The following is a 26,770-nucleotide window of genomic DNA, read 5'->3' as shown; positions in this document are numbered from 1 at the left end:
AAGAGAAGAGGAGAGTCGTCACCATCTCCCAATCTACCCCCAAAGTGTGAAAAGTGTGTTTATGCTTCCTCCCAGCTAAAGATACAAACCCTAGGACGTCCTAAAGCTTATATACTATTCTAAAATATATAGAAGATTAGGCCCAAGCCCAAAATAATGCCGCTCAGCAGTAAACTACCGCTCAGCGGTAAGTGCGTGAGTTGTTTTCCTCCCCTCAGTGGCCTTTTCACCCCTCAGCGGAGCCACCGTGGGTTTCTGAGTGCCGCTCAGCGGTAAACTGCCGCTGAGCGGTAATTACGGCTTCTCCTTTTGCACTTTTTTATGTCTTTTCTGATTCCATCTCTATCCTTCTTCACTTCTTTCACCAAATTCACCTTAAAACCTACATAAAACACTGAAATCAAGCATAAACCTGTCCAGCTCTCTTATTTCTAAAAATATACCCAAAAGCATGATTTCAAGCTAGTTTCTAAGTGTTAAAGGTTGCTTTTAGTATCACTTTTAAGCATGAAAATAACAGTTTTTCAACTGTTTTTCAACTGTTATCACAGCCCCAAACTTAGAACTTTGTTTGTCCTCAAGCAAACAAGATGTCACTCAATCTTCTACCAATTCGTATAATGGTTTACTCATTAAAAAATCCTCTTTAAGTAGAAACTTCAATCAAACTCATGACAAAGATTTCAATCAAGACGTGCACATGCTTTGGTGATCACTCAAACACATACTATCCAACAAATGCTATTTTCATGAATGATCAATTAACTAAGCAAAGATGTTCTTATGTGTTCATGGAATCTATCCTCACTAGATAAAGTGTTTCACTCAAACACACAAGTGTATAGAAGATATTCACTCATTCACTCTACTATCACAATGTCACATGAATCAACTTTGCCTTTCATTTAACCACAATCAAAAACACTTACAAGCAAGCATGATCACAAGGACTTTTCTATAGCTTATAATGTGGCTGGGCTAACAAGAAAATTGGTTTTTCTAGATCACTGTTAAACTGATTTTTGTCGCTTAAAATCAGAACAAAGTCTGGTCCCCACTAATGTAGTATAGGACAACCAGAGAATCAATCCAAAGACTCGGCTAGAATTAAGTTTAAAGTGTAGAATTAAATCTTGTATTTATTTAACACCTAATTAACTACTAATGCAAGGTGGGGAAATGAAATATGAACAATGAAATTAAAGAGAAAAAAATGAAGGAATTAAATCTGTATAAAAGAAAAAAAATGAAGAAAGAAAATGTAATTTGAAATAAAAGAAAAGAAATGAGAATAGAACTCTAAACTACTTACACAGAAACAGAAATGAAACTACTATGAGAACTTAAATGCAACTAAAATGATCCTAAACTAATGAGCATTATTACTGCCTAATAACAGAATCTAAAGATTATCACTGCAATAGGTAAATGATGCAAGAAAACAAGAAAATAAACCTAACTAAGAGTGCTAAGAACAGTGGAACATATAACAAAACTTAAATGGAAGGAAAATAAAATCAATATCAAAACCAAAACTATTCTAATATAAAGTCAACAGAAATACTGAAAATGAAGAAGCAAACTAAAGATATTGGATAAAACGCAAACAACAGAGGCAAATGTGCAATAAACTGAATGAAAGATTCTCAATTCTTCTTCAGAAAGACATTCCGAGAAAGTTAAGCCCTCCTTGGGGTCTTTTGAGTTCGTATTTCAGAACTTCAAATGGAAATTCTCACTCAATTATTCAATCAATACACACTTCCACAAGAACAGGATTACAACACTGAGATTTCAGCATTAAAATCACACGAATCAGAATTAATAAAAGAAAAAGAATAGCAACACAAAACCGATTTGAATCATCTCTGACTCGAGAAGACATCCCGAAAATGTATGCTCACTGTGGAGTCATTCAATTCCAAAAGGAACCATAGAATTGCAGAGTTATAGAATTCAAATAATTTTCTCAACACATAAAAAGTACAGAAATCAAAAACAAAGAAAAAAATCGAGACATAAACAAGAACAAAAAAAAAACACAAAACTCAACTTTATTAACATGAAAAGGAAATTTTACACACTACCGGAAGTCACCAAGACTCTCGCAGCCTGTCACCCTCGCGATCGTCTCAACAAAATCCAAAAGTCAAGAACTCTACTTCTACGAAATCGGAAAAGAACCCTAACCTAAAGAGTGTAAAACTATATCGAAAAGTAAAGTGCATCTCAAAGTGTATCAAGTAGTGTTCTCTATATCTATTTACATGGTGAAAAACCCCTTTATATAGGGTTGGAGAACGAAAAATAGAAAAGGAAGGGGGAAAAGAAAAATGGGAGAAGAGGAACCTTGCTTTGACGCTTCGAGCTTCACCTTGATCCAACGGTCTCCAAAAGCTTTGAGCTCCAAACCCTCCGATTCACTTAAGCTTCGGTCAGCTTCTTCTCCGGCGAGGATCGCGCTCCGGTCACGTCTTCAGCTCCACCGGTTAGGTTCTTCTTTGGGTAAGTGGCGAGAGCTTTTCTTCTCTCTTGCTTCTCTCGCACAAGCCCTAGCTTAAGTGTTTCTTCTCTCCAAAAATGCTAGCACATTGAATTCTTTCCCCAAATGAATTATGCACGTGAAGACCCCCAAGGGAACTGCAGCTGCCAGCCTCCAAAACGGCATTGTTGCACAAAATCTGCAAGCCCAATTCCAGCGCAGTGTATCAGTGCATTCCAGCAGCAATGTCGTGCACTTTTCTTACCAATCCAGCAATAGTGGCCCAATTCTTCAATCTGTAGTAGGGCCCAGCAGTGTGCAGCAGCTTCCTATCAACCCATTGTTTCAATAGATTCAACCCTTCCAATCTTCTAGCCTTGACCAAATATAATCAAGCCCAATCTGCAGTTCAAAAAAAAAATCAATTACAACTAAAAGGCTAAACAACAAAAATAGTCACTAGTAAAAAAATTGGTTTTAAACTCGCGTTATAGGCACCGGTTTAAGTGAAACCGAAGCCTATTAAAATACGGTGGCATATTACCTCGGTTAAAGTAATGACCGAAGTCTAAAAGCTACGAAACAGTGTTTATGCCTCGGTTTAAATGGAAACCGAGATATATAGTCATTTTATATTTTTTTTTTTTATTTTTTTATGAGGATTATATGCCTCGGTCAGGTGTAAAACCGATGCCTATACGCATGTATTGTTTCGGGTGAGAGTGAACCGAGTCATATGCACGTATCTTAACTTACCTTTCATTTCCTTCTTCCTCCAGATCTCACTCCCACTCTCGCTCCCTGCTCTCCCTCCTTTCCTTCTTCCTTCCCACCCTCGCTCTCCCTCCTTTCCTTCTTCCTCCCCACCCTCGCTCCCTCGCTCTCCCTCCCTTCCTTCTTCCTCCCCACCCTCGCTCCCTCGCTCTCCCTCCTTTCCTTCTTCCTCCTCACACCCTCGCTCCCTCACTCTCCCTCCTTTCCTCCAGATCTGACTCCCTCCCTCCCACTCCCTCCATCGCTTTCTCGCGTCGTCCCCGACCGCACCACCGGCGACATCGCCTTCTCCGACAACGACCCCAACGTCCTTGAGTCTAGATCTCGTCGCGCGACAACACCCACACAGCCAGCACACCCGCGAGATCGGTGGTTTTCGACGAGAGAGAAACGATGGTGGACGCGGCGACGGCGAGGACGCGGCGACGGCGAGGATGCGGCGATGGCGAGGATGCGGCGACGGCGAGGACGCGGCGGCAGCGAAAATTCCTCGATCTCCCTCACCATCTCTGTTTTCTCTCCTACCGTTTGAGTTTCTGTGATTTGAATTTGGTTTTTTCGATTTGAGTTTGGCTTCTGCGATTTGAGTTTGGTTGTTGCAATTTGAGTTTCGTTTCTCCGATTTTTGAGTTTCTGGGTTCTCTGTGCAGGTTGGGGGTGGAGAAGATTGAATCATGGAGGCACGATTTGGGTTTTGGGTTGCTGTTATGGTGGTTTTGGGTTGTTGTTTTGCGTTGCAGGTTGCTGTTCTGGGTTATGTTCTGGGTTATGGGTTGCGCTTCTGGGTTCTGCAGTTGCATTTTTGTGAATCTCGGTCACCATCTACTTGAACTGAACTGAGTTACCTAATTTTTTTTTAAAAAAAAAAGTGTTACGACCTCGGTTATTTAAAATCCGGGGCATAATCTTACCACTTTTGTCTCGGTCCATGACCGAGGCATAAAACCTATATTTTTTTACCCCGTCTGATTATGCACCGGTTGTAGAACCGGTGCCTATAACTAATTTTAACCGGTGTTATATCGTGCTGGTGTACTAGTGAGTGTATTTAAGCAATCACCAAAACTAAAAATCTAATTAAGCAAAAATAAAGAAAAAAAAATTTTGTCAAAAGATTTTCTAAAACACTAATTTTCTAATTATTAACAAAAACTAAAAATTACCTTTAAAAACCTATTTTTAACTAGAATTTTATAAAACTAAAGAATTACGCGAAAAACATAAAACTAGCCTAATTTTAAGAAATTAAAAACTAAAGTAATCTAAGAAATGATTTTTAACAGAGAAAAATATGTAAATCTAGAGTGTTATCACACCCCCACACTTAGACAACTACCCTCCTGGGCAGGGACAACTAAAAAGAAAAAGCAAAAGCAAAGACTCGGTCTAAAAAGAAAAGACTAAAGACACACAACAAGAAACTTCTAAATCCTATTTCAACTTATTCAAACCTGCAAAATCAAACCAATTCTAGCTATTTTATCAAATCAGAACTGCACCAAAAGAATTCAAAACTTTAGATTCAAACTTCAGCAATTCCAGCAAGCATTATAACAGCTTAATCCAATCTATCTCAGAAAAGCAAACATATGAACAAGTAGCAGTCAGTCTCAACCTCACAGGGTGTAGTGTATGCACTCAAATCACTCAAGTGTTTAGGGACAATCCTGTTTCACTCAATCATGTCATGCCAACTACCATTCACAACTTTGAAAAGACTCTAAATGACAGTGCTTGACTCAAGGCTTCTCTAAATCAATAGGTCTTTAATTGGCTTGTAATGTTCATGGAATGAAATGGAAAAACAGAAAAGAATGGGAACTGAAATGAGTAGAGAAATGTGAAGAAAAAGGGATAAAACTAGAACTGAGGACATACTCTTTTTCTCAAACTTTGGTCAGATGATTTTTTTTTTCTTTCTTTTTCTCTGGTTCTCTTTCTATTTCATTCATTTCAGGTCTCTTTTTCAATTTATTTTTCTGATTTTTCTCATTTTCCAGACCTGTTTCTTTCTTTTTCAACCAAACCAGATTTTTTTTTCAACACATTTTTTTTTCTTTTCTTTTTCACTTCTGGCCTCACCCTTTTTCATGCACTCACCAAGTTCTAGACTTCTCCCTACATCTCACAAGTCTCTGAGGAATGATTAGTTGGGGGAACTAGCTTGAAATGGATGGAAAGCAAAGAAAAAAGGCTAAGGCTCAATATAAGGTGCAATGGTAAGGAATGAAATGGATAAGCTAAACTGGAAAAATGAAGGATGCCTAGATCATATTTAAAGTTACCAAGAGCAAGCACATCAGAAAGAATCAATGCAAAATCAGAATGACAATTAAACATGTATGTTATCACACAAGAAAGACAAAAGCTGGCCCAAAATCTCTCAAGGGTTTAAAATTTGTTAAAACTGACTTGCTACTCATCCTATGCAAAGATTACTGAATTGAAATGAACTAAAGACTGTAAAAATTAATGCTAGAACTACTTCTGCCCAAATCCAAAGCTAAGTCTACTCTTGACAATTCTAATCTAAGGAAATAAAGCTAAAATTTGAATGAAATCAGCAAAGAATGAAGATAAGCATAAAACAGAATCTAAAAGAATAGAAACAAAGGTTAGAGAAATAAAAGGAACCTGGAATCAGTCCTAAACTACCTAATATATTTAGAGAAGATAAACCTAACCTATTCCTATAAGCTATCTAAACAAGGACAGATTAACCAAAGAATTGAAAAGGAAAAAGCTAAACAGATTTAGAAAAATTTTAAAAACAGTAGCAGAAAGAAAATAGAACCTAATTATGAAGAAAATCCTAATTGAAAACTTGAAACAAAGCATGAAACTAATCAAGAGCTTAAAACAGAACAAGTAACTACAAAGGAAGAGAAAATAATAGAAATAAGCAAAGAAAAGGGACCTAAAAGAAGTTCTAAAACATATTCAAAAACAACAAAAGAACCTAAGCTAAAACAACATAAACCAGAAAATGAATGAACTTTAAAAGACCTAAGAACTATTATCAACAAAACTAACAACTAAATTAAAACAGATCAGTAACAAGAGTAAGTATTTACAAACTAAAGCAAGAATAGTAAACTACTCTAGGGATTTATAAACCAAACCAGACCTAAACTAAGAGAAAAACAGTTCAGAAAAAAAAAATTACCCCTATTTTACTCAAAAACAGATGCTAACAAAGCTATATACATCAAAACAAAAAATTTAAACCAACCTATACCTTCCCACCCCCACACTTAAGAGGCACATTGCCCTCAATGTGTGAGTGGGTAAGGTTCTACAACAGCAGAGAAAAACACATATATACACAAAACAGATCTAAAAATGGATATACACAAGACAGAACTAATAAAGAGCATAAAAACTAATCAAGAAAACACAGAACAAAATAAAACTAAGACTGAACATAAAAGAGTATAAAATGTATATGAACATAAGAGAAAATGCAATAGAACACAACATGTACAGGAACAGAAATGGAAAAAGAAAACTAAAACTACAAGGCTACAAAGAAAAAGAACTTATTCAGAATGGCCACAAGTCAAAGTTAATTTTTTCTATTTTTATGAAAAACAGCATATTTTCTACCCTACTATTTACTATACTACCTATTATCATACAAACTATTAACAAAAACTTATTACTATAAAAGAAAAGAAAGGTAAAGAAGTGGCTTATTGGTTTTTCTCCAAGCTCAGCTCCTCTGTGTAAGGTTTCCATGATTGCACTGACTGCATTCTTCTCAGCTCTCCACTGCAACAACTGCAATTCTTCACTCAAGGCTTGCATCTGCTGATTTTTCACATTCAAAACACTTTGTTGCAGCAACCAGATCTCCTCATGCAATTTCTGCTGATTCTGTACATTCCAAGGTCCTTGAGTCTCATTGAGACCATCTCCTGCCTCAACCAGGACTTCCTTTTTATCTTCAGTATACACAGCCTCCTCAAGATCAGTTCCTACACTAAATGTATCATTTGCAACATCCAGATCAAGGTTAATATGCACAATTAAATCATCAAACTTTGCATAATTGTCAGAGGTAAGAGCATAATCATTCGACAGATCATCAAGAGCATATGCATTCAAGTTAGAACACCCATCAGTAGGTGTGTTTGTATGATGCACAACAAAGATTGTGTCTAGCAGTTTAAAATGCTCAGAAGTATCAGGCAAATCAGGTAAAGCATGCAAGATATTGGAAACAATGTGCATTTCAGCTATACCAGTGGCAAGATTAGGTTCAAAGACAGCCTCGACTACTTCCTCAAAGACAACCTTACTAGAATTTGTGAACTCAGTGGCTACCTCAACACCTTCAGAAGGACTATCGTCCACTGAAACAATCTCAAAGTCAGTACAAGAATCTAGAAAAACAATAGATATTTCAATATGCTCTACGGAAGAGAATGAATCCAAAATATGAGTATGTGCAGGCATCAAAACAGCAATATCAATAACAGGCTTTATTGGTTCAATTTCTAACAAATCAAAGCTATTTACGTTCACTTGAACCTCAGAGATATGAACTGGAATGCTAAGTTCAGAGTATACCTGCATTATTTGCTCACTAACTACCTCATCAGAGTCATTCTCAGCCAGCTTGCACTCCACTTCATTAACCACAACTGCACTCTTGCTTTCAGGGTCTACATCCTCTTTTATTTCTGTTGCAAGATCATCAAACACAATGTCAGCCTGTGCATAAGCACCAAGACCCATATTAATAAGTGAACTATCAGTTACGAATTCAGCATGCTCTGCAGGTTCACTATTAAAATCAGAATTTGATTCAACAACATTAAACTCTGATGTAACATCACAACTAGAATACACAATTTCTTTCAAATCAACACTATCAATATTAACACTATGAAAGTCAGATTTTAAATCAAGTGCTGGAAAAATAGTGCAACTAGAATTATGAACACAATGAAACTCATCAGAACAGTTAGAGTCTAAATCAACATTCTGCATATCAAACTGTTGTGGTGCTGTTGAAAGTTGCTTCAAATCATCAATCGTTGCTTGTGCTTCATTTGATTCCCTTTCCAATTGTGCTGCCACCTTCCACACGTGTGCCATACAATCTGGAGAATATACATCTTGCTACTCTGATTCACCAAATTGAGGTTGTCGTGGCTGATCTGCATCTTGATAAAACTGTGGTGTACAACTCACAATGCCTGAAGTGATTTGACTCTCAAAACCTTGAAACTCAATGGCAGCAGGTATGCCCTCTTCCTCTTTAGCTCTCCCTGTCAGCTTGTCGATAGCAGATACTAATTCAGCCACTTGATTGGTCATCCCTTGAAATTCAGATGCTGGAATCCCCTGCTGATGATCACATAATTGATCTTACCATGGCTGCACCGATCGGAATTCCTCCAGCTCTGGTTCAGCATACTGGTGCCAATATGAATCGGGCAACTGCTACTGCACATGCCAGGGTTGTTGCTCACAATATGGTTGAAAACAAAGTGGTGGTTGCTGTTGGAAAGCTTGATTGGCTGGCTGCATAAAATCCTCAGGAATAGGCTCATAAAACAGGTCAAATCTTGGTGGTTGAGCATTATAAGGAAAAGAACAGTTATCATATGAAGAGTAGTAATTCATGCTTACCCAAGGCTCACTGGAAGAAACACCAATCAGACCTCTAAGACCTCTAGTATAGAATTCAACATAAGAAATCTATGAAAGAAAAGAGAAACTATACAAACTATATAGATGCATGGACTACTCTACACTCCTAAGCCTAAGCTATATGAACACAGACGGAAATGCAAGTAAGAAAACAGACCTAAACAAGATTAACCTAACACTCTAAAACTCAATTCGCCGAGTCCCCGGCAACGGCGCCATTTGTTAAACTGATTTTTGTCGCTTAAAATCAGAACAAAGTCTGGTCCCCACTAATGTAGTATAGGACAACCAGAGAATCAATCCAAAGACTCGGCTAGAATTAAGTTTAAAGTGTAGAATTAAATCTTGTATTTATTTAACACCTAATTAACTACTAATGCAAGGTGGGGAAATGAAATATGAACAATGAAATTAAAGAGAAAAAAATGAAGGAATCAAATCTGTATAACAGAAAAAAAATGAAGAAAGAAAATGTAATTTGAACTCTAAACTACTTAAACAGAAACAGAAATGAAACTAATATGAGAACTTAAATGCAACTAAAATGATCCTAAACTAATGAGCATTATTACTGCCTAATAACAGAATCTAAAGATTATCACTGCAATAGGTAAATGATGCAAGAAAACAAGAAAATAAACCTAACTAAGAGTGTTAAGAACAGTGGAACATATAACAAAACTTAAATGGAAGGAAAATAAAGTCAACAGAAATACTGAAAATGAAGAAGCAAACAAAAGATATTGGATAAAAAGCAAACAACAGAGGCAAATGTGCAATAAACTGAATGAAAGATTCTCAATTCTTCTTCAGAAAGACATTCTGAGCAAGTTAAGCCCTCCTTGGGGTCTGATAACAGTTGAAAAACTGTTATTTTCATGCTTAAAATTGATACTAAAAGCAACCTTTAACACTTAGAAACTAGCTTGAAATCATGCTTGTGGTCATATTTTTAGAAATAAGAGAGCTGGACAGGTTTATGCTTGATTTCAGTGTTTTTGTGCAAGTTTTAAGGTGAATTTGGTGAAAGAAGTGAAGAAGGATAGAGATGGAATCAGAAAAGACATCAAAAAGTGCAAAAGGAGAAGCCGCAACTGCCGCTCAGCGGCAGTTTACCGCTGAGCGGCACTCAGGCAGTCACGTTGGATCCGCTGAGGGGTGAAAAGGCCGCTGAGGGGAGAAAAACAACTGACGCACTTACCGCTGAGCGGTAGTTTACTGCTGAGCGGCACTATTTTTGGGCTTGGGCCTAATTTTCTGTAATTTTAGAATAGTATATAAGCTTTAGGGCGTCCTAGGGTTTGTATCTTTGGCAGAGACGAAGCAAACACTCTCTTTTCCACCCCTTGAAGGAAGATCTTGGATGCTCAGGCTACCTCCTCCTCTTTCTAGGGTTCTATCTTTCATTCTTTCATTATTGTTCATCTAGTTTCACCATGAATATGGTGAACTAAACCTTGTATTGTTGTTGGGGAATCAATGTAGTCTTGTGAAACTCTCATATATGGAATTTGATTTAATGTCTTATATTAAGATATATGCTTTCTTTCATCTTTAGCTAGGGTTTTTCCTCTTTGCTTATTGCTTGCTTTGTTTAACTCATTCATTGCCATGATTATTGATTTTGTCGATACGGGAACGTATGGGGAAGTCTAGATCCGGGAAATTTCTCCTAATAGCATATTGGTTGCCTTTAAGCTCTTGAACTTTAAGAACTAATTACTAGGAATGGTAGGAATTGTAGGAACTCGTAATTAGGGATAGGCCTTCTTGCAAGGTAATTTAGAGAGTGGCATTAGCATTGATGATAAGAATGATGAATTCCTGAAAATATATGAGAGCGGATAAGATAAAATTGATAACCCCAACAACATACTCATTCATATAATTCATTGAAGTGTTTGTTTTGTTCTTTACCATTGATCAAATTCATGCACACATGTTTAGTTATTGTCTTTTGCATTAAAACCTATAATCAATTTGTTCTTAAGTCTTAAATAATCAACAAATCACATAGCTAAACTAGGTCGTGAGTCCTTTGGGAAAACGATACTTGGTCTTACCTTGTTTTATTACTTGATACGATTCGGTCACACTTGCCGATTGTTAAACAAGTTTGTGGCGCCGTTTTTCGGTGTTCATAAATTTGTCATCAGGGTCTTTTGAGTTCGTATTTCAGAACTTCAAATGGAAATTCTCAGTCAATTATTCAATCAATACACACTTCCATAAGAACAGGATTACAACACTGAGATTTCAGCATTAAAATCACACGAATCAGAATTAATAAAAGAAAAAGAATTGAAACACAAAACCGATTTGAATCATCTCTGACTCGAGAAGACATCTCGAAAATGTATGCTCACTGTGGAGTCATTCAATTCCAAAAGGAACAATAGAATTGCAGAGTTACAGAATCCAAATCATTTTCTCAACACATAACAAGTACAAAAATCAAAAACAAAGAACAAAATCGAGACATAAACAAGAACAAAACAAAAACACAAAACTCAACTTTATTAACATGAAAAGGAAATTTTACATACTACCGGAAGTCACCAAGACTCTCGCGGCCTGTCACCCTCCCGATCGTCTCAACGAAATCCAAAAGTCAAGAACTCTACTTCTACGAAATCGGAAAAGAACCCTAACCTAAAGTGCGTAAAACTATATCGAAAAGTAAAGTGCATCTCAAAAGTGTATCAAGTAGTGTTCTCTATATCTATTTACATGGTGAAAACCCCCTTTATATAGGGTTGGAGAACGAAAAATAGAAAAGGAAGGGGGATAAGAAAAATGGGAGAAGGGGAACCTTATTGTGACGCTTCGAGCTTCACCTTGATCCAACGGTCTCCTAAAGCTTTGAGCTCCAAACCCTCCGATCCACTTAAGCTTCGGTCAGCTTCTTCTCCGGCGTCGTTGCACTAAATCTGCAAGCCCAATTCCAGCGCAGTGTATCAGTGCATTCCAGCAGCAATGTCATGCACTTTCCTTACCAATCCAGCAACAGTGGCCCAATTCTTCAATCTGTAGTAGGGCCCAGCAGTGTGCAGCAGCTTCCTACAAACCCATTGTTTCAATAGATTCAACCCTTCCAATCTTCTAGCCTTGACCAAATATAATCAAGCCCAATCTGCAGTTAAAAAAAAAATCAATTACAACTAAAAGGCTAAACAACAAAAATAGTGTATTTAAGCAATCACCAAAACTAAAAATCTAATTAAGCAAAAATAAAGAAAAAAAAATTTTGTCAAAAGATTTTCTAAAACACTAATTTTCTAATTATTAACAAAAACTAAAAATTACCTTTAAAAACCTATATTTAACTAGAATTTTATAAAACTAAAGAATTATGCGAAAAACGTAAAACTAGCCTAATTCTAAGAAATTAAAAACTAAAGAAATCTAAGAAATGATTTTTAACAGAGAAAAATATGTAAATCTAGAGTGTTATCAATCACAAAACCCTTGAGTTAAGAGAATCATGTAGACACAATCATTCTTAATTATTCCCAACTTTCTTTTGCATTGAGCTTTGCTTTTTCTTCTCTTTTCTTTCTCTTTTTCTTTTTCTTTTCACATACTTAGTTCTTAGCTCAATGCTTTCAATTTCCATTTCATAACTTCCCAGCAACCCCAAACTTGGACATTTGTCAATACCACAAAATATTTTCTACTTAACTCAAGGTAAAGCTTTTCACAAGGGGTTTTCAAATTATGTTCAAGGCTATGGGTTCAAATGATAGAACACATAGTGCTCTCTTTTGGTGTGCCAAATTTATGAATTTGGCTAATAAAAGGGTTACCAACATGAGAGTGAGAGTGAAAAAGAAACATGTGAGTGGAAAGAAAGAGTTGAGAGAGAGAAAAAGGAAAAAGAAGAAGAGAGAGAGGAGAGACAAAAAGAAAAAGAGTATGAAAAGCCACTTCCTTATCCAAAGAGTTATTCAAGGAAGGAGAAAGAAAAGCAGTTGGAAAGATTCATGGAGTTGTTTAAGAAGCTTGAGATCACTATACCATTCTTTGAAGCATTGCAACAGATGCCAGCATATGCAAAGTTTTTGAAGGAACTCCTCAGAAAGAAACACAAGTATATTGAAAAGGAAACTATCAATGTACAGGGTAACTGTAGTGCAATCATACAAAAACTACCTCCTAAACTTAAAGATCCAGGAAGCTTTACTATTCCATGCACCATAGGAGATGTGAAAGTTGGAAGAGCATTGATTGATTTGGGAGCTAGCATTAATCTAATGTCGCTATCCATGTGCAGAACAATTCAGGGGTTGGAAATTAAACCAACCAGAATGGCTCTTCAATTGGGGGACAGATCTCTTAAATATCCATCTGGAGTGGTTGAAGATGTTCTAGTAAAGGTTGACAAATTTGTATTCCCGGTGGATTTTATTGTGATGGAAATGGAAGGGAATAGTGATGTTCCTCTTATTCTTGGGAGACCTTTTATGAAGACTGCTAGAGTTTTGATTGATTTAGAGAATGGTAAGCTTAAAATGAGAGTTGATGATGAAGAAGTCACTTTTGACGTATCCAAGGCCATGACATATCCAAATGACGACAAAGCATGTTTTCAATTTGATGAACTTGATGAAGTTTGTATGGTGCAAGAAAGGATGGTGCGAAATATTTCTCCATTGGAAAAAACTCTCATTAATGCATGTGAAGATTTAGATGAAGAAGAAGAGAAATTGATTGATGAATGTCTGATGGACTTGGAAACATTGAAAAAGAGTCCGGAGGAAGATCCAATATTCGAAATAATTGATAAGGAAGAAGCAGTCAAAGCACAGACACCAGAATTAAAAAGATTGCCATCACATCTGAAATATGTTTTTCTAGAGGAAGATGGAGCAAAGCCAGTCATCATCAATAACTCTTTATCTCTACAAGAAGAAGAGCAGTTGATAGAAATTTTGAAAGCCAACAAAGAAGCAATTGGGTGGTCAATATCAGATCTCAAAGGTATTAGCCCAACTTTATGATGTCACAAACTTGTTTTTCAATCGGCAAGTGTGACCGAATCGTTCAAGTAATAAACTTGGTAAGACCAAGTATCGTTCTTCCCAAAGGACTCACGGCCTAGTTTAGTTGTGTGGTTTCTTGATTAGCTAAGACTTAAAGACAAAATATTTAGATTTTATATGCAAAAGACGAAAATTAAATATGTATGCATGAAGTTTTGATCAATGGCAAAAAACAAAAGATAAACACTTTCAATGAAATATATGTATGAATATGTTGTTGGGGGTCAATTTCATCTTATCCACTCTCATATATTTTAGGAATTCAACATTCAAATCATCATTGTTAATGCCACTCTCTAAAGTACCTTTCAAGAAGGCTTCTCCCTAATCACGAGTTCATACAATTCCTAGCATTCCTAATGATCAGTTCATAAGTACAGGAGCTTAACGACAACCAATATAATATTGGGAGAAATTCCCCGGATCTAGACTTCCCCGTACGCGCCCGTATCGACAAAACCAATAATCATGCATCGAATGAGTTAAACAATGCAAGCATTACGCAAAGAGGAAAAACCCTAACTAATGATGAAAGAAAGCATAGATCTTAATTAAAAGATGTAAAAACAGATTCCATATATGAGAGCTTCAAAAGATTACATTGATTCCCCAACAAACATACAGAGTTTAGTTCACCATATTCATGGTGAACCTAGATGAATTACAATGAAAGAATGAAAGATAAAACCCTAAAAAGGTGAAGAGGAAGCCTCAGCATCCAAGATCCTCCTTCAAAGGGGTGGAAGAGAGAGTGTTTGCTTCGTTCCAGCCAAAGATACCTAACCCTAGGAAACCCTAAAGGTTATATATTATTCGTAAATTACAGAAAATTAGGTCCAAGCCCATTAAAGTGCCGCTCAACGGTAAAATACCGCTCAGCGGTAAGTGCGTGTCACGTTTCTTCCCCTCAGCGGCCATTTTGCCCCTCAGCGGTCCTCCCGTGAGCTCCTGAGTGCCGCTCAGCGGTAAACTGCCGCTGAGCGGTGACTTCGGCTTCTCCTTTTGCACTTTTTGATGTCTTTTCTGATTCCATATCTCTCCTTCTTCACTTCTTTCACCAAATTCACCTTAAAACCTGCACAAAAACACTGAAATCAAGCATAAACCTGTCCAGCTCTCTTATTTCTGAAAATATGAAGAAAATCATGATTTCAAGCTAGTTTCTAAGTATAAAGGTTGCTTTTAGTATCAATTTTAAGCATGAAAATAACAGTTTTTCAACTGTTATCACAACCCCAAACTTAGAACTTTGCTTGTCCTCAAGCAAACAAGATGTAACTCCATCTTCAACCAATTCATATGATGGTTCACTTCATTCAAAAATCTTCTTTTCAAGATAAGTAAAAACATCAATCAAACTTATGATCAAGATTTCAATTAAGATGTGCACATGCTTTAGTGTTTCACAAAATCAGTTAATACCCAACAAATGCTCTTTTTCATTAATGACCAATCAATTAAGCATGGATGTTCATGTGCTAATGGAATATTTCCTCACTAGGTAAAGTATTTCACTCAACACACAAGTGTATAAAAGGTAATTACTCATTCACTCTACTATCACAATGTCACCTGAATCAACTTTGCCTTTCATTTTACCACAATCAAAAACATTCACAAGCATGCATCATCACAAGGACTTTTCAATGGCTTATAATGTGGCTGGGCTAACAAGAAAATTGGTTTTTGTGGATCACAAAATCCTTGAGTTAAGAGAATCATAACAACACAATCATCTTATTCATTCCCAACTTTCTTTTGCCTTTGCATTGAGCTTTGCTTCTTTTTCTTTTCTTTTCTTTTTCTTTGTATATTCTTACTTTTTAACTCTTAGCTCAATGCTTTTCATTTTTTCCCAACAACCCCAAACTTGAACATTTAACAATATCACACAAGATCTTCTACTTAACTCAAGGTAAAGATTTTCAATCAAGGGTTTCAGTGTATGTTCAAGGCTAAGGGTTCAAAAGGATAGAACACAAAGTGTTCTCTTTTAGTGGGCTAATTTTACGAATTTGGCCAATAAAAGGGTTTCAACAAACGACCTTGATCATATGATGCAAACAAGCAATTGATTTAATCATAGAAAACCTGGGCAAAATCATTCATGCTTTCAAAGTAATAGCATTCAACAATAACAACTCTGGAGCTCAAAATCTCACATACAAGCTCATTCACATTTGACATACACATCCTTCTTAATTTCACAATCACAATCATGATATCATGCATTTGTTCACAAAGATTGTGAATCACTTGTATAAGCATTTTAATGTGCACATCATCTCAACATCAATTAATCATAAGCATCATTCAGTATTACTTATCACACAATCACAGTTAATAGCAAACCATCACAAGAAACCAGGTTTTCAATAGAGTACATCAAAACCTAATCTAAAAACAAAAACAAATAAGTTTAGAAAACTTAAACCACAAAAGCATAATCATATGATAGCATTTATCAGTAAATGCTATCTCAGCTCCTCATCAGTCTGAGCTGTCCTCTGTATCTTCTTCTTCTTCCTCATCTTCAGCATCTTCAAATGCATCATCATCATCAGCTTCATCTTCTTCCATCTCTCTAGCTGAAGCTTCAGCTGCTCCAGCTCCTCCTCCATGCACTGGTTCCTCTGGCCAGGCTACCACATTATGGAATTCATCCATAGTCCACCTGTGGGCTGGAGGTGTATCATACATCCCCACAACCATCTCAGCAGTGGCCACCTGCCCTCTGTGAATGGACTGCAACTAAGCACCTATAAGAGACATATACATGTCCCTCATCTGGAATGGTTCCGCTTCATGTGTATCAGCAGATGTCTGGCTCTATGCTGGCCCTCTCTCTCTACGAGCCCGGCGTGGTGGAACTGGCTGAGCTGCATCCTCACCTCCACAGTACTGTCTGTAATAAACCTCATCAATAGCTTTTCTTGGCCTCTCAAATGGTGGAACAGAAGTGTCCACCCCAGCTAGCTTGCAAAGGTGAGTGATCAAAGAAGGATGTCCCAGTGGTGCTTTGTTGTTTGAGGTGTTAGCACATACACTAATTTCATCAGCCATCACCTGCCCAATATTAACATTTAAATTTCTGATAGCACAGTAGATGAATAGTGCCCTGCTGAGAGTAATATCTGACACATGTGAACATGGATGAATGTTGGCATGAGAAAACGCCATCCAATACTTTGCAAGAGGAGTCAAATCCGTCCTCCTAATATTAACCACTGACCCAGATCTATTCCTTTGGGAGTGTCCTCCAAGTATACACAATACTCTCTCCACATCCTCATAATCAGCACCTTCCTCCATGCAAAGAGCAAACTGGCACTGCTCACCCGCCCATACAGTGTCCAGGAAGTTATTAATAGAATCAGGATCACACCTGATAGCATGGCCTCTGACATAGCCCAAATAATTCTCAGCTGGATAATCACCAATCTTCTTTGCATTGGTGTAAAATTCCTTTACCACAGCTATGTTGGCAGGTGCAGGATAAGTGGCTAGTTTTCCCCAATCATTCCCTAACACTTGCTCTCCAAATTGAGGAGCAAAGTTAGGTATCATTCCAACCTTTCTCTCCATCAGAAGTCTCCTGTCCTGAACCACCCTAAAGTGCTTCTCATGTTTCCTAGAGAGGAACCTGCTAGATTGGGGTTGCTCTGGTTCCTTTTCCTTTCTCTTGGTTGCCATGGTTTTCAATCTTTTTCCTGATGAGGATGTCATTCCTACATTCAAAACACAAACAAAACCACAGAACATGATGTTAATCATTAGTAAAACACAGAACACAACTCCTTTCGAAGCTAAACCACCGCTGAGGGCCAGAATTCCCCCTCAGCGCCACCAGTACCAAATTCCAGATCACAAAAAACCAGAAAAACCAAATCTGGAAGAGTGCCGCTCAGCAGTAGTTTACCCCTCAGCGGTAACTCTGCAGATTTTTGAAAAACCTGTTTTAAAGCTTTCATAACTCCACCCAAATGCAATTTTCAGTTTTCCAGTTCATAATCATGCAGTTTAATCGGTTCAAACATCAAATATATCATCAAATCATGCAAAGAAATCAAAACCCCTAAATCTTCAAGCTTTGACAATCATATTCAAAATCAAAAACCCTAGAATGAACAAAATGCATTTTACTTACTTGGGTGGAGATACTAGATGCAATGAGAATGCTTCCAAGCTAGAATGCTCTCTTCCAACCCCAAACTTTGATGGCACACTAATGAAAAATTGAGTGGAAGAGAAATTTTCTTAAGAGGGAAGAGTGAAAAGATGTGGAAAACCTTGGAGAAGGTATGTGGGAGTGTTTGTGCAGAGAAAAATCTGAAAGTGTGAAAGAATACGCAGCTTAGGGTTTAAAAATACCCTAATGGGCTCGGGTCCCGCTAAGGGGAACTAAAACCCAATCTGCGAGAGTACCGCTCAGCGGCACTTTCGTGATGTGTTCTTCTCCTTCTTTTCTTAACCTACGTGCCTCCTAGACATGCCCCTCACTGGCTCCCTGCAATTCAATGTTCAAAATGCTTAGGCAAACCCTAACTAAAACAAACAAACAGAAATATTCAATCAACTGGGTTGCCTCCCAGGTAGCGCTTGTTTAACGTCATGAGCCTGACCCAAAATCCACCAACACCCATCAGTAGGTGCAAAATTTTCTTACCAACACCCATCAGTAGGTGTTACATCCATAGTATCCTTCAGTAGATACTTAACCACCTAGCATCCTTCAGTAGATGCTATCTCCAACAAAATAATTACAAAACTAATGTTCACAAATTAAAAATTACAAAACCAAATCAAAAGTCTTTAAATTCACTGGGTTGCCTCCCAGCAAGCGCTCTTTTAATGTCATTAGCTTGACCCAATAAAGTTCAAGTTCCATCTTCTTTATAGTTGATGTTGTCATTCCACCAACTTCTCAGCTGTTTCCTTTGAACTGTTTTGGTTCTTCTAGAATATGGAGACTCTATCTCTATCATCTCCTTCTCTTTAAAGCCCTTCACAACCCACAACTTGTTCCTGATTCTTACAGGTGTCCCAAGTTGGAGTCTTCTTTTCTTCCAGTCTCTAGGAATTTCTTCTCCTCTTCCAATCTCTTCTTCCTTGGGTACCTGAAACAACAAACAATGGTTACCTGAAACCTCAAGATTTTCATCTTTACGGCTAGTCATGGGTGCATCTCGAAATGCAGCTTTATAACTAGCTTCTTCCTCCTTTGCTTGCATCTCATCTTTGAAGACATCTACCACCACTCTCTCCTCTCTGTCCTGGAGCACCACTATACCTTCATTTACATCTATGATAGCCCTGGCCGTTTTCATAAACGATCTTCCAAGTATGATAGGTATCTTCTCGGTCTCCATCTTCATCACCACAAAGTCTGCCAAGAACTGAAGTTTGCCAACACAAACTATAATGTCCTCTACAATCCCACATGGCTCCTTTGAAGATCCATCGGCCATTACTATTTTAACCTTTGTAGGTTTCACTTTAACATTGCCGATTTGCTCCAGTAAAGAATAAGGTATCAAGTTAACACTTGAACCTAAATCAAGAAGAGCCTCCTTTACCTTTTTCTTCCCTATAGTACAAGGGATAGAAAAACTGCCTGGATCTGATGCTTTAGGAGGGAATGACTCTTTCTTAACAGTTATACACTCTTTTGCCTCATCATCTCTACGTCTCTTCTTTGTAGAGATTTCTTCATCAGATTTTGTGTAAACTGCAATTTTCTGTAAAATCTGTTCCCAAGGTGCTTCATTATCCACCATTCTGAATAATTCTGTGAAGTCCATTTGTTTCTCTTGATTTATTGGAAAAGGAAAAGTATTTTTGCTCTCTATTTCTCTTCTTTCTTCTGTTTCTCCTTCTTCTAACTCAATTATCTCTTCATTCACACTCTTTACGACTTTGCACTCTTCTCTGGGGTTAACCTCAGTATTAGCCCCAAAATTTCTATTTGGCCTTTCTTTCAATTGCTTGGTAATCTGACCCATTTGAATCTCCAAATTCTTTATAGAAGCTTCAGTGCTCTTTTGAGAAGATTCAGTTTTCTGTATGAATTGCTGAAGAGTTTCTTCCAACCTTGTTGATCTTTCATTAAGCATAGATAACTGTTGCCAAAAGGTTGGTTGCTGCTGCTGCTTATTATATTGATTAGCTTGCCCAGTTTGTCCTTGACCAATGCTTGGATGTGGTTTCCACCCTTGATTGTAATTCCCTTGACGGTATGGAAATTGATTAGCCATGAAATTAACATCCTCCACGGCTTCCACTGGAAAAGCACATTGACCATTGATATGATCACCTCCACATAATTCGCACAACTGGGTTTGTACCTGTGCAGCAGTTTTCAACTCTTTAGGTAATTGTGCAAGAGTTTTAGTCAGAGTCTCCAACTGTTGAGTTAGAATTTTATTTTGAGCTAGCAAGGCATCATGTGTTTGTAATTGAAGAACCCCTTTTTGTTGCATAGGAGCTCCTCTCTCACTGTGCAGGTCATTATCACTAGTAGCCATGTTTTCTATAATTTCTGTGGCTTCCTCTGGAGTTTTCCATTTAATATTGCCTCCTGCTGAGGCGTCCAGCATCATCTTGGTTTGTGAACCAAGCCCTCCAAGGAAAGTTAAGACTACTTCCTGTTCTTCAAAGCCATGCGTGGGTGTTTTTCTTAGTAGACTTTTGTATCTATCCCATGCATGCCCTAATAATTCTTCCATGCCCTGCTTAAATGAAGATATCTCTTGCTTTCCTTTTGTCACCTTTGATTGTGGAAAGTACTTGTTCAAAAACTTTGTTACCACTGCTTCCCACTCTATGAAACTTCCTTCTGGAAAAGAATTCAACCAAAGCTTAGAATTGCCTCCCAATGAGAAAGGAAACAAACTAAGTTTGATCGCTTCATCTGGCACCCCATTGATTTTGACTGTATTGCAAATTTCATTGAATGTAGTAAGGTGCTCATATGGGCTTTCATGAGATAACCCATTAAACTGATTGCTCTTTACCAGTTGGATCAGTGCTGGTTTAACCTCCATATTGGCTGCATTGACTCTAGGTCTAGCTATGCTGTTAAAGTGCTGAGGTCCATCTATATTGGTGTAATCAGCAAGAGTTCTTCTGATATTATTGTTCTCCATATTTTCTGTGCTATGAACAGAACCTTGTGGTGATGGTTGTAACAGAGTTTCCGGAGGAGGGAAAAGTTCTCTAGATGTTCTGATTCTTCTCCTCCGTCTACTGTCTTCTAATCCTTCAAGTAGAGGTTCTGTTGTTTTCTTGCTCCTAGTTCGAATTGCCTCCTGCATACACAAGAACACAAAACCCTAGAAAAGATTTGGTTAGCACATAAAAGATATAAGAGAAGATATAAGATTCAGAAAATAAAAACAGAAAACAGAAAAACAGAAGACAGAAAAATAAAATAAAATCAAATCAAATAAAATACAAACTGAAAAACAGAAAACAGAAAAATAAAATAAAATAAAAAAAATTCGAAATTGAAATTAAAAATAAAAAAAAAATAAGTCAAAGATAATCAATAATCACACAAATTAACCAGTTAAACCACGAGTCCCCAGCAACGGCGCCAAAAACTTGATGGACAAATTTATGATCACCAAAATATGATGTCACAAACTTGTTTTTCAATCGGCAAGTATGACCGAATCGTTCAAGTAATAAACTTGGTAAGACCAAGTATCGTTCTTCCCAAAGGACTCACGGCCTAGTTTAGTTATGTGGTTTCTTGATTAGCTAAGACTTAAAGACGAAATATTTGGAGTTTAATATGCAAGACAGAAAATAAACATGTATGCATGAGGTTTTTGATCAATGGCAAAAAGCAAAAGATAAACACTTTCAATGAAATTTATGTATGAATATGTTGTTGGGGGTCAATTTCATCTTATCCACTCTCATATATTTTAGGAATTCAACATTCAAATCATCATTGTTAATGTCACTCTCTAATGTACCTTTCTAGAAGGCTTCTCCCTAATCACGAGTTCATACAATTCCTAGCATTCCTAATGATCAGTTCATAAGTGCAGGAGCTTAACGACAACCAATATCATATTGGGAGAAATTCCCCGGATCTAGACTTCCCCGTACGTGCCCGTATCGACAAAACCAATAATCATGCATCGAATGAGTTAAACAATGCAAGCATTAAGCAAAGAGGAAAAACCCTAACTAATGATGAAAGAAAGCATAAGTCTTAATTAAAAGATGTAAAAACAGATTCCATATATGAGAGTTTCACAAGATTACATTGATTCCCCAACAAACATACAGAGTTTAGTTCACCATATTCATGGTGAACCTAGATGAATTACAATGAAAGAATGAAAGAATAAACCCTAAAAAGGTGAAGAGGAAGCCTGAGCATCCAAGATCCTCCTTCAAAGGGGTGGAAGAGAGAGTGTTTGCTTCGTTCCAGCCAAAGATACCTAACCCTAGGAAACCCTAAAGCTTAAATATCATTCGTAAATTACAAAAAATTAGGTCCAAGCCCATTAAAGTGCCGCTCAGCGGTAAAATACCGCTCAGCGGTAAGTGCGTGAGTCGTTTCTTGCCCTCAGCGGCCATTTTGCCCCTCAACGGACCTCCCGTGAGTGCCTGAGTGCCGCTCAGTGGTAAACTGCCGCTGAGCGGTGACTTCGGCTTCTCCTTTTGCACTTTTTGATGTCTTTTCTGATTCCATCTCTCTCCTTCTTCACTTCTTTCACTAAATTCACCTTAAAACCTGCACAAAAACACTGAAATCAAGCATAAACCTGTCCAGCTCTCTTATTTCTAAAAATATGAAGAAAAACATGATTTCAAGCTAGTTTCTAAGTGTAAAGGTTGCTTTTAGTATCAATTTTAAGCATGAAAATAACAGTTTTTCAACTGTTATCACTATGATACTTCTTTGGATGAGGAAGAGGTTTTTCATATGATTCTTTCTTTTTTTTTCTCGTCCTCTTTTTCTTTTCTCTCACTTTCTTTTTTTCTTTTCTTTTTTTCTTTTCTTTTTTTACTCACTTTCTCAATCTTCACACATATTTTCTCTTCTTCTTTCTCTTCTCTCTCTTTTCTCTCTTCTTTTTCCAACTCAACTTTTTCAATATTTACATTCACTAGCACTTTACACTCTTCCACGGGGTTAACCTCAGTATTAGCCCCACAATTCTTGTCAGACCTTTCTTCCAACTGCTTAGTAATTTGACCCATTTGAATCTCCAAGTTCTTAATAGCAGCTTCAGTGCTCTTTTGAGAAGATTCAGTTTTCTGTATGAATTGCTGAAGAGTTTCTTCCATCCTTATTGATCTTTCATTAAGTATAGAAATTTGTTGCCATAAGGTTGGTTGTTGCTGTTGCTTGTTAAATTGCCCTTCTTGTCCAGCTTGCCCACTTTGTCCGAGACCAATGCTTGGGTGTGGTTTCCACCCTTGATTGAAATTCCTCTGACGGTATGAAAATTGATTGGCCATGAAGTTAACATCCTCTAAAGCATCTGCTGGATAAGCACATTGACCATTGATATGGTCACCCCCACATAATTCACACAACTGTGGTTGAACATGTGCAACCGTCTTTAACTCTTTTGGCAGTTGTGCAAGCGTTCTTGTGAGAGTCTCTAATTGTTGAGTTAGTATCTTGTTCTGTGCTAGCAAGGCATCATTGGTTTGTAACTGTAGAACTCCTTTTTGTTGAATAGGAGCTCCTCTTTCACTGTTTAGTTCATTATCACATGTAGCCATATTTTCAATGATTTCTGTAGCTTCCTCTGGAGTTTTCCATTTGATATTTCCTCCTGCTGAGGCGTCAAGCATCATCTTGGTTTGTGAACCAAAACCTCCAAGGAAGATTAGGACTACTTCCACTTCTCCAAATCCATGCGTGGGAGTCTTTCTTAATAGGCTTTTATATTTGTCCCATGCATGACCTAGTGATTCCTCCTTGCCTTGCCTGAAAGATGATATCTCTTGCTTTCCTTTGTTTACCTTGGTAGAATTGAGTGCCCATATAGTTAAATTCTTGACAGATTGCATCCTATAGGCATTAGGCACAAAACCCTAAAAATAAATGTTAGCACAAAAAGATAGAGAAGATATAAAATCAGAGATAAAAATAAAAACAGAAAATAAAAACAGAAAACAAAAAAAAAATAAAAACAGAAAATAAAATAAAATAAAAACAGAAAAAATAAAAACATAAATTCAAATTTCAAAATTCAGAAATTCAAGTCAAAGATAAACAATAATCACACAAATAAACTAGTTAAACCACGAGTCCCCGGCAACGACGCCAAAAACTTGATGACAAATTTATGAACACCGAAAAACGGCGCCACAAACTTGTTTAACAATCGGCAAGTGTGACCGAATCGTATCAAGTAATAAAACTCGGTAAGACCAAGTATCGTTCTCCCAAAGGACTCACGACCTAGTTAGTTATATGATTTGTTGATTATTTGAGACTTGTAAACAATTGATTGTAGGTTTAAATGTAAAAGACAGTAATTAAACATGTATGCATGAATGTTGATCAATGGAAAAGAGGAAAACAAACACTTTAATGAATTAAATGGATGAGTATGTTGTTGGGGTTATCAATTTCATCTTATCCACTCTCATATACTTTTAGGAATTCATCATTCTTTTCATCTATTTCTAATGCCACTCTCTAAATCACCTTGCAAGAAGGCCTATCCTTAATTACGAGTTCATACAATTCCTAGCATTCCTAGTAATTAGTTCTGAAGTGCAGGAGCTTAAAGGCAACAAATATGCTATTGGGAGAAATTCCCCGGATCTAGATTTCCCCGTCCGTTCCCATGTCGACATAATCAATAATCATGGCAATGAATGAGTTAAACAAAGCAAGCATTAAGCAAAGAGGAAAATCCCTAACTAAAGATGAACGAAAGCATGTATCTTAATATAAGATGTTAAAACACAAATTCCATATATGAGAGTTTCACAAGACTACATTGATTCCCCAACAACAATACAAAGTTTAGTTCACCATATTCATGGTGAAACTAGATGAACAATAATGAAAGAATGAAAGAGATAGAAAAACCCTAGAAAGAGAAGAGGAGAGCCATCACCATCTCCCAAGCTACCCCCAAGGGGTGAAAAGTGTGTTTTTGCTTCCTCCCAGCCAAAGATACAAACCCTAGGAAGTCCTAAAGCTTATATACTATTCTAAAATATACAGAAAATTAGGCCCAAGCCCAAAATAATGCCGCTCAATGGTAAGTACGTGAGTTGTTTTCCTCCCCTCAGCGGCGTTTTCACCCCTCAGCGGAGCCACCATGGGTTTCTGAGTGGCACTCAGCGGTAAACTGCCGCTGAGCGGTAATTACGGCTTCTCCTTTTGCACTTTTTTATGTCTTTTCTGATTCCATCTCTATCCTTCTTCACTTCTTTCACCAAATTCACCTTAAAACCTGCATAAAACACTGAAATCAAGCATAAACCTGTCCAGCTCTCTTATTTCTAAAAATATACCTAAAAGCATGATTTCAAGCTAGTTTCTAAGTGTTAAAGGTTGCTTTTAGTATCACTTTTAAGCATGAAAATAACAGTTTTTCAACTGTTATCAATAGGCTTTTGTACCTATCCCATGCATGACCTAGTGATTCCTCCATGCCTTGCCCGAAAGATGAGATCTCTTGCTTTCCTTTGTTGACCTTGGAAGAATTGAGTGCCCATATAGTTAAATTCTTGACCGAATTGCATCCTGCAGGCATTAGGCACAAAATCCTAAAAACAATTGTTAGCACAAAAAGATAGAGAAGATATAAAATCAGAGATAAAAATAAAAACAGAAAATAAAATAAAATAAAATAAAATAAAATAAAATAAAAAAAAACAGAAAAAAATAAAAAACAAAAATTCAAATTTCAAAATTCAAAATTTAAGTCAAAGATAATCAATAATCACATAAATGAACTAGTTAAACCACGAGTCCCCGGCAACGGCGTCAAAAACTTGATGACAAATTTATGAACACCGAAAAACGGCGCCAAAAACTTGTTTAACCATCGGCAAGTGTGACTGAATCGTATCAAGTAATAAAAGTAGGTATGACCAAGTATCGTTTTCCCAAAGGACTCGCGGCCTAGTTAGCTATATGATTTGTTGATTATTTAAGACTTGTAAACAATTGATTTTAGGTTTTTAATGCAAAAGACAGTAATTAAACATGTATGCATGAAGTTGATCAATGGAAAAGAGGAATAAAAACACTTAAATGAATTAGATGGATGAGTATGTTGTTGGGGTTATCAATTTCATCTTATCCACTCTCATATACTTTTAGGAATTCATCATTCTTTTCATCCATGCTAATGCCACTCTCTAAATCACCTTGCAAGAAGGCATATCCTTAATTACGAGTTCATACAATTCCTAGCATTCCTAGTAATTAATTTTGAAGTGCAGAAGCTTAAAGGCAACCAATATGCTATTGGGAGAAATTCCCCGGATCTAGATTTCCCCGTACGTTCCCATATCGACAAAATCAATAATCATGGCAATGAATGAGTTAAACAATGCAAGCTTTATGCAAAGAGGAAAAACCCTAACTAATGATGAAAGAAAGCATAAGTCTTAAAATAAGATGTTAAAACAATTCCATATATGAGAATTTCACAAGACTACATTGATTCCCCAACAACAATACAAGGTTTAGTTCACCATATTCATGGTGAAACTAGATGAACAATAATGAAAGAATGCAAGAGATAGAAAAACCCTAGAAAGAGAAGAGGAGAGTTGTCACCATCTCCTAATCTACCACCAAGGGGTG

The 26,770-nt window shown here is 37.0% G+C and overlaps 1 pseudogene; it reads right to left on the bottom strand.

The window, feature by feature from the left end:
- Nucleotides 1-4,743: 4,743 nt before the first annotated feature.
- LOC148191049 (uncharacterized) lies at nucleotides 4,744-8,890 on the bottom strand (annotated as a pseudogene).
- Nucleotides 8,891-26,770: the final 17,880 nt, after the last annotated feature.

The sequence above is a fragment of the Vigna umbellata genome, chromosome 11 (assembly GCF_029865625.1).
Source record: "Vigna umbellata cultivar VRB3 chromosome 11, Vumbellata_1.0, whole genome shotgun sequence".
NCBI lineage: Eukaryota > Viridiplantae > Streptophyta > Magnoliopsida > Fabales > Fabaceae > Vigna > Vigna umbellata.
The sequence above is the reverse complement of the archived record's forward strand: the minus strand, read 5'-3'. Positions and strand labels throughout refer to the sequence as shown.